The sequence below is a fragment of the Mesoplodon mirus genome (assembly GCF_964341445.2).
Source record: "Mesoplodon mirus genome assembly, chromosome: 9".
Taxonomy (NCBI): domain Eukaryota; kingdom Metazoa; phylum Chordata; class Mammalia; order Artiodactyla; family Ziphiidae; genus Mesoplodon; species Mesoplodon mirus.
The window spans coordinates 21,772,812-21,782,130 of record NC_138985.1 but is presented as its reverse complement, the minus strand read 5'-3'; the positions used below and the strand labels follow the sequence as shown (position 1 = coordinate 21,782,130).

General features: G+C 40.2%; 1 pseudogene across 1 annotated transcript; it reads left to right on the top strand.

Annotated features, from left to right (window-relative positions):
- The first annotated feature begins 7,533 nt into the window (after positions 1-7,533).
- On the top strand, positions 7,534-8,218 carry LOC309810738 (ret finger protein-like 4A-like protein 1; annotated as a pseudogene). The gene has a single exon. The product of its transcript is annotated as a ret finger protein-like 4A-like protein 1 (transcript).
- The last annotated feature ends 1,101 nt before the right edge of the window (positions 8,219-9,319 follow it).

Sequence of the window (9,319 nt, the reverse complement as noted above, 5' to 3'; positions counted from 1 at the left end):
CTTAAGGGATCATGATTTTTGGTGTCAAGTCTAAAAACTCTTCATCTAATCCTAAAGATGTTCTACTGGTTTTATTTTCTGAAAGTTTTATCATTTTATAGTTTACGTTCATAATTCATTATAAGTTAATTTGTTTAACTTTTAAAGTCAAAGAGGTTGAAGATATGGTAGACATGTAGGTGACACAAGCAGCTGGTATACAGTGATGAAACAAGTAAGATAGAATTTATAAGCATGCAATATCAGAGACAGTTTAGCGTGGGGATTGAGAAAGTGGGCTCTGAAGCCAGACTGCTTAGGTTCAAATGCCTGAGCTGCCCGGAAGGCCTTGGGGAAGTCCCATAACCTTTCTTGTGTCTTAGTTTCTGCATCTGCAAAATGGGATTAATGTAGAGTACTTACCTTATATGGTTGTTATGCGAGCTTAATGAGAAAACACAGAGCACTTAGATCAGTACTCCAAGAAATGCCACCGATTATTATCACTGCAACTTGACATTGGTTTAAACTTAGGCAGTTACAGGGGAGACATGACCAAATAGGGAGTTCATGTGAAAAAATCCATTATATGCAAAGAAGTAGAGAGGTGAACTTAACATAGTTGAAAATTTTAACTTAAATGTCTGCCCAAGTTTTGTCCCGTAGTAGATGTTTATAAATATGTATCTTCACCCAGAAATGGCAAGATTTATGCAGGATCAAAGTGACAAGGCATTTAAATCCATTCAATGGAAACCAGAGTCCACTTAGGACTGTATAGATACTCAAATGCATTTTTTCATATTCTTGTTGAGACTGTACAAAGCAAAGTCATTGTTTTAGATTATCAACTACTAGAAAATGGCCAGTCATTATTTCTGTGCAAATGTAATAAACCATCAGTAGGAACAAAAGGGCACTGACAGAGTTCATTGTCGTAGTTTGATGTGGGATCATGTAAATTCTCAGCTTCTGGCAGTGGGGACTTCAGGGTCCCCAGCCCTTGGTACCACTAACAGAATGTTGGGGCACGGATTTTAATTATGGTCTCTACCTTTGATGAAAATGAGGAATGAGGGAGATGTAGACATAGGGGGATTGACTAGATGGAGACGGGATTACCGGAAGTGACAGGAAGAAGCCATTACAAATATTAGACATTAGAAGGGCGGGGCAGAGGAAGCAGAGAGTGTCTCAGATTACTAGAAAGAAGTGGAACCCCCTTGGACTGGGGTCTGTCTGGTCATTACTGTGCCAGGAAGCAGCTGAGGGCCACTGGGCAATTCACCCAGTCTCTTCAGTGCCTGGGTTTCCTTTTCTGCCACAGAATAAAAATGGTATCTGCTCCACAACCTCCATGGGCTGTTATGAAGAATACATTTTCATGAGAATTTCTTTAAGCAAAACATGAAAATATGACATTGTTATTGTTTCGTAGTGGATCTTTGTTCATTATTTTTATGGAATATACTCTTTAAAAAATTTTTATTGGAGTATAATTGATTTACAATGTTGTGTTTGTTTCTGCTGTACAGCAAAGTGAATCAGTTATACATATACATATATCAACTCTTTTTTTAGCTTATTTCTCTATATAGGTCATTACAGAGTATTGAGTAGAGTTCCCTGTGCTATACAGTAGGTCCTTATTAGCTATCTATTATATATATAGTAGTGTGTATATGTCAATCCCAATCTCCCAATTTATCCCTCCCTCCTCTTTCCCCCCTGGTAACCTTAAGTTTGTTTTCTACATCTGTAACTCTATTTCTGTTTTCTAGATAAGTTCATTTGCACCCTTTTTTTTTTTTACATGGGATATACTCTTAAGAACTAGCCCAATCTCTCTCTCCATCTCTTTGCTTACTAAATTCCTTAGATTTGGGGGTTCCCCACTCTACCTCACTTAGCAGTGTCTCAGCAGTGTAGTGTAACTGGCTTTACCTGAGATGCTGTTTTGTCTCAGTGACTGCTGTATGATACTTAAGCTGACTCTCCTCTCCTAAATCTCTAATGTAGGGAACTGAACTGCCTGTTTCACTCTATGCCTTGCCACTTCTCACATGTTAATATGCTTGAAAAAAATGGATCCCAACTCTACCCAAGAAAACAAGCTTTAATTTGTCTTAAACAATAAGTAGCCGAGGTTAGCAGACGTAAGCTTTTATATATAGAATGGATAAACAAGGTCCTACTGTATAGCACAGAGAACTATATTCAATATGCTATGATAAATGATAAAGGAAAAGAATATTAAACAAAGAACGTGTATATATGTATAACTGAATCTCTTTGCTATACAGCAGAAATTAATACAACATTGTAAATCAACTATACTTCAATAAAAAAAGAGTAAGCAGCTGAATATTAGTTCAGGCTCCATTATGAAATACTCAAAGTTACGCTGAAAATTGTGTGTGTACACGTGTGAAATAGGTTGAAGAAGAGACTTTTTTTTTAAGGTACCATAAATTTGTCTATTTCTTTGCAGAAAGCAGTATTCTTTAGGGTTTGCTATTGTCATCATTATCTTCAATTTTTAACTATGTGGTTAATCAATAAAGGGATTTTTAGATTCATTCACAGGTTTAGACCACAAACTGAGAATTAAAGAATTAATCCTTTGGGAGAGTGTTTTTGGGGAAAAAAATCCAGTGACCACAAAGTCCCTTAATTATGAAAACATGAGGAGAGGATTGCTAACAGTGGGCAAAATAAAGACCTTGGAATAATTTAAAGTTTTCTTAATTTGAATGCTTATTTGTTATTCACATTTGATTTCCCCATTGCAACCTCATTAAAATAGGGTAATATGTGTATCAAGAGCAGAGAAATATATTTATTTATTTAATGATTTGAGGAAGCGCTGGGAAGACTGTTTTGATGAAAATATTTCTCAAAATTCTGCCACATGGAGAACAGTATGGAGGTTTCTTAAAAAACTAAAAATAGAACTACCATATGACCCAGCAATCCCACTACTGGGCATATACCCTGAGAAAACCATAATTCAAAAAGAGTCATGTACCACAATGTTCATTGCAGCACTATTTACAATAGCCAGGACATGGAAGCAACCTAAGTGTCCATCGACAGACAAATGGATAAAGAAGATGTGGCACATATATACAATGGAATATTACTCAGCCATAAAAAGAAATGAAATTGAGTTATTTGTAGTGAGGTGGATGGACGTAGAGTCTGTCATACAGAGTGAAGTAAGTGAGAAAGAGAAAAACAAATACAGTATGCTAACACATATATATGGAATCTAAAAAAAATGGTTCTGAAGAACCTAGGGGCAGGACAGGAATAAAGATGCAAATGTAGAGAATGGACTTGAGGACACGGGGAGGAGGGAGGGTAAGGTGGGACGAAGTGAGAGAATGGCATGGACATATATACACTACCAAATGTAAAATAGATAGCTAGTGGGAAGCAGCTGCATAGCACAGGGAGATCAGCTCAGTGTTTTGTGACCACCTAGAGGGTTGGGATAGGGAGGGTGGGAGGGAGACGCAAGAGGGAGGGGATATGCGGATATATGTATAGGTGTAGCTGATTCTCTTTGTTATAAAGCAGAAACTAACAAACACACCATTGGAAAGCAATTTTACTCCAATAGAGATGTTAAAAAAAAAAAGCTCTGCTACATAGTTCTGAAAATCCACCATTAGAGAATCATTCTTTGGGGAGTACCAGTTATCTAGGAGGGATACCTATTAAGCTGCTGTCAATCAAGAACACATATACAAGGCCACATAAGATTATCACAAAGTACAGGCTCTGGAGTCAGATGGACCTAGGATTGAATTTGGCTTTGGCACTTACTAGCTGTGAGATTCTGGGCAAATTACTTATCTTCTCTGAGTCCCAATTTCTTCATCTGTAAAATGGGGCTAATAATGGCTCTCACCTGATGGACACATTTAAATGAGTTGATCTATTTGAAGAACCTAATATAATACTTACTTTAAAGTAACCTCTTAGTACATTGCAATGAAAATTATTAGCAGTAGTAGGAATATTTCATTTGAATTGGGGTTTGCATAGCTTTGGGGGTGCATGAAGAAATTCCAAGAGGTATACAGATTCAGATAATTTCAAGGGAATCAATTTCCAAATTCTCTCTCTCTCTCTCTCTCTCTCTCTATATATATATATATATATATATATATATATATATATATATATATTCTTTCTGTATTCATCTGTGTACAAATGCACCTGCATCAGGCTGCTTCTCCTTTTCTGTCTTGCCTTCCACAATTTCCCTTCTTCTGCCTTACGGAAGAGATCTCATCCGACCCAAACCATGCTATGGTACTTTGTCTTCGGTATAGAAACCTCTGGGACACTGAGCAGAGGCAACTCAAACTACAGGTATTTGAGAGCCCTCTTTAAGCAAAATGGCACCATGAACTAAAGGTAATAGGGTATCATGTCTTTCTGTGTCTTATGCTTATCTCTGTTAAGGCAAAGCATAACTCTTATGGAATGAACGTGTCCCCACAAAATTCGTATGTTGAAATATTCACTGCCAATGTGATGGTATTTGGAGGCTGGGCTTTTGTAAGATAATTAGGTCCTGAGGGCAGTGCCCTGATGAATACAATTAATGCTTTATAACAAGAAACACTGGAGCCTACTCTCTCTCTCTGTCATATGGGGTTACAATGAGAAGACAGCCATCTACAAACTGGGAAGAGGAGCCTCATCAGACGCCAGATCTTCTGGTCTCTTGATCTTGGACTTCCTGGGCTCCAGAACTGTGAGAAATAAGAGTTTCTTGTTCAAGCCACACAGTCTATGGTAATTTGTTATAGCAGCCTGCACAGATTGAGACAATACCTTAAACAGGTAAGCTGATGTATGTTTGGATGTTTTTGGTTTCAAGTCTGTAATGGAATTATGTAGTGGAGGGGAGAGGTGATGGTTTTTTTGTTTGTTTGTTTGTTTTTGGTCTTCACTACTAGCAAAGAAGGTATTGTTCCTGAGGAAAGAAATCGTTGAGAACAGAGTAAAAAGAACATTTCTTGGAAATATGGAAGGTGGCACCGCGTTATTCGCCCAGGTGACAAACTCACGATGGGTTTCTGTACTTAGCTAGCTAGCTGTCTTGAAATATTCAAGATTTGAAAGCAGCATGCTGGGAAATACCAATCTGCTATGAAGCACCCTTTCTCTGCCATTTCACCATCTCAGTAAAGAGGATGAGGTCAGTGAATATGCTCATTTATCTGCATTTTAGTCTAGTCTCACTGGTATAATTTGCATGATATCAAGGTGAAAAGGCCCACATGTTCTTCCAACATGTCAATGTTTTATTTTCTAATAAGAAACATATATTAGAGGTAAGTTAGTGTTTTGTGTTCTCTTGAATATTTATTCAAATTCATAGGAGAAACATTTTCATTAACTTTTGGTAAAAGTTAGCAAAATATGAAATCCATACTCATTTTTTATGAAGGTACAAATCTCCTGCTCACTGTCACTCATCAACCACTTTTCTGCTCATGTATTAAATCCTACCATGTACATATTAGGTATCTTAGCTTGGGCTGCCATAACAAAATACCATAGACTGGGGGGCTTCAATGACAGAAATAGATTTTCTCATAGTTCTCGAGATGGAAGTCTGAGATCAGGGTGGCAGTATTCTAATGAGGTCCGGTTCTAATGAGGACCGTCTTCCTGGCTTGCAGGCGGCCACCTTGTCCCTGTGTCCTCACAGAGGAGAGAAAGATCTGGTGTTTCTTCCTATTGTTATATGGGCATCAGCCCTGTTGGATTAGGAACCTACTCTAATGACCTCATTTAACCTTTCTAACCTCTTCACAGGCCCTTTCTCCAAGTACAGACACACTGTGGGCAGGGGGTGGGGAGTGGTTAAGTCTTCAACCTAGGAATGTCGGCAGAGGGAGGGACACAATTCACTCCAAAGCATTAGGTTTAAGCAACTTAACAGGAATATGTTGCAGATTATACTTTAAATAATATGCTCAACAATACTTAATGTACATTTTGTAAGCATGTACTTATTTGCAACCAAGTTCTTTTCTCTTGCAATTTGCATAAAATATTTGAACTATACTCCTAAAAGTAGAACATCTATTTAGTTTCAAAAGCAGATAAAAAATTTCCCCAAGTGCAAATCTAGTATAAAATGACCTAAGCAAAATATGTTACACCTTTAGAAAACCAGCTTGATTTAATTAGTATTAATCTTTCCCTTTCAAATGTTAATATACTGAATCCAATTCTGCGAAATGTGTAATTACCTAAACATAATTGACTTTAACCCATTTTGGGAAGAAATCACTTATATACAAATAAATATCCTCCATTGTCTGTCTGTATTTCTGTCATATCTTTAGTATGCATTTTGAGATGTCCTTACAAAATGAAATGTGACATTAATATATGCCTTTGCTTATAGTCAAAAAGAAAAGTTCTGGGCTTCTCTGGTGGTGCAGTGGTTAAGAATCTGCCTGCTAATTCAGGGGACCTGGGTTCGAGCCCTGGTCTGGGAAGATCCCACATGCCACGGAGCAACTAAGCCCGTGCGCCACAACTACTGAGCCTGTGCTCTAGAGCCCGTGAGCCACAACTACTGAGACCACATGCTGCAATTAGTGAAGCCTGTGTGCCTAGGGCCTGTGCTCCGCAACAAGAGAAGCCACAGCAATGAGAAGCCCGCGCACCGCAACGAAGAGTAACCCCTGCTCTCCACAACTAGGGAAAGCCTGGGCGCAGCAACGAAGACCCAACCCAGCCAAAAATGAATCAAGTAAATAAATTTAAAAAAAAAGAAAAGTTCTAAAATACACAGTTTCAATTTTGCTTTTAACCCCAGTTTCATCTATTTTAGCTCCATAAGCAAAAGGCCTCTGAGAAAAAGTTGAACAGTATAATCAGTAGCATGTGATAAGCTTTTCTGGGCTCATATTTCCTAGAAAGTGAAGAACTCTAATGACTGGGTAAAAAAAAATTTTTTTTGGTAAATTAGGTCATTTTCAATTCTTTGCTTTCAATAAAATAAAAGAAAGACCTAACCAAGTTGTCAATAGGTAGATAATTAAAAATATTTTTGGGGGCTTCCCTGGTGGCGCAGTGGTTGAGAATCTGCCTGCTAATGCAGGGGACACGGGTTTGAGCCCTGGTCTGGGAGCATCCCACATGCTGTGGAGCAACTAGGCCCCTTGAGCCACAACTACCGAGCCTGCATGTCTGGAGCCTGTACTCCGCAACAAGAGAGGCTGTGATGGTGAGCGGCCCACACACCGCAATGAAGAGTGGCCCCCGCTTGCCACAACTAGAGAAAGCCCTCCCACAGAAGCGAAGACCCAACACAGCAAAAATAAATAAATTAATTAATAAACTCCTACCCCCAACATCTTCTTTAAAAAAATATTTTTTGATAATAGATCACTGTGCTCTTTTTGACTTATAATTAAGAAGGCATTCAAATAGCACAGTGGCATTTCCATAGGAAAATGCCTAGAACTGAGATGTCAGGGGAAGCAGCTGGACGTAGTTGAGCAAAGAGGACCCATGGCTGAACACTTTAAAGAAGCAAGTAAATGTATGGTTTGCCTGACTTATCTTGAAAACCCCATGTACCTGAAATGTGAATATGTCTGCTGCTTCCAGTGCTTCGATTCACTGCAGAAGGAGCCTGATGGGGAGGGGTTTATTGTGCCCCAACTGCTCTGTGGTCTCACAAAAGAATGACCTCAGGTGTGCTCTCAAGCTCTGAGCCCTGGTTTCAAAGGTTAAGGAGTTAGGGCCCCAGCTGAGAGCTGTCCTCCAGATGAACCCAAGGATGTGGAAGTTCCAAGTGGATGTGACCTTGGATGTTGACACACCCAACAAGTACCTCATCATTTCTCAGGACCTGAAAGCTGTCTGTTGTGGGTTTTTCAAGCAGAAGAAAAGGTTCTGACCTGAGAGATTCAACCATACAACTTGTGTCCTGGGATTCCCTCTGTTCACCTCTGGCCACCATTACTGGGAGGTGGACGTGGGGTCCAGCCAAGAATGGGATGTGGGTGTTTGGAAAGAATCTGTGCATTGACAAGGGAAGACTCAACTGACTCCAGATCTTGGCTTCTGGACTGTGAGTTTGAGAAATGGAGATGTCTTCTCTCCCCACACTGTGCCTTCTGCTGTTCTCAAAGAATGTTCTCTTTCTGGCAATAACTGCCCAGAACACAAGGACAGGCTGGTGGTCCAATGAGAGACTCAAAGACAGAGATCCGTGTGTGTCTTAGAACAAATTGTGATCTCCTTATAGAGTCATGTGGACACAACAGAGACCTGAGGATTTTGAGGAAGGAGACACTGGCTTCAAAGGAGGTATTTTCCAGATTAAACAGACCTGAAACCATAAATATCAAGGGTTGTGGAACTTAATCTCAGGGGAAAGTCCAGCCTTCAGATGGTATGCCAATGATCAGGGTGAAGAGTCTTTGGAACAGTTTGGAAAAGTGAGACCATGAAAGAAAATGCCCAATGGGAAACACAGTGAAGGGAGCCCCTGGTGCACTTTGAGTGTCCCCTCCCCCCAGTTATGACTTTCGTTCTAAACTTGGATTCTCCAACTGGGAACATAAAAAACTTTCTGTGCCCTTTGCTCAGCTGCTCATGTAGATCTTCTCAATAATTGCCAGGAGTTGTCACTAATCCCCAGACATGGATGAGGGTGATTTGCACTGGGGATAAGATTTGCTCCTCATTGGAGATGCCCCAGACTCTCCATGCAGACAGTGTCACCTATACTACAGATGACGTGATCATGGCACCTCTGTGGGGAGATGAGGTCCAGCAACCCTGTCCCTAAAACTATGGCCCATCCTGATTGACACTTCCCTGTACAAAGCTCTGGAGCCAAGTCCAGGCAGGTGACTGCTTCCTTTTGTTCAACCTCAGGGCAGAAAACAGGAGAGAAGGGCTCCCCAGCAGGAGAGGAACTCAGAGCTGTGTTAGCACCATTAGGCAGGACAGGTACTCACCCTGCCTTGTCCTGAGCTGCCCCATTCATGCCCTGGCTGGACAGGTAGAAGGTGGGAATGTGCTGGGGTGTTTATCTGAGTGGGACCAGACCTATGAGGTTCACTGCAAATCCCTGTGCCATGGAATCTCTGACAAAGATGGAAAGAGGAATGGGGTCACTGTGGAATCTGTGATGTCCCTGTTATGGCCAGAATCACTGATCTTCTCGATCATGTAAAAAAGGGTCTACTGATTTTTTAGGACCTAACATATTAGGGTTGGGTGTACAATTTCTGCCAAGATATTCTGTCACCATTCTGGGTGTTCTTAAGTGGTGTGTGTAGGT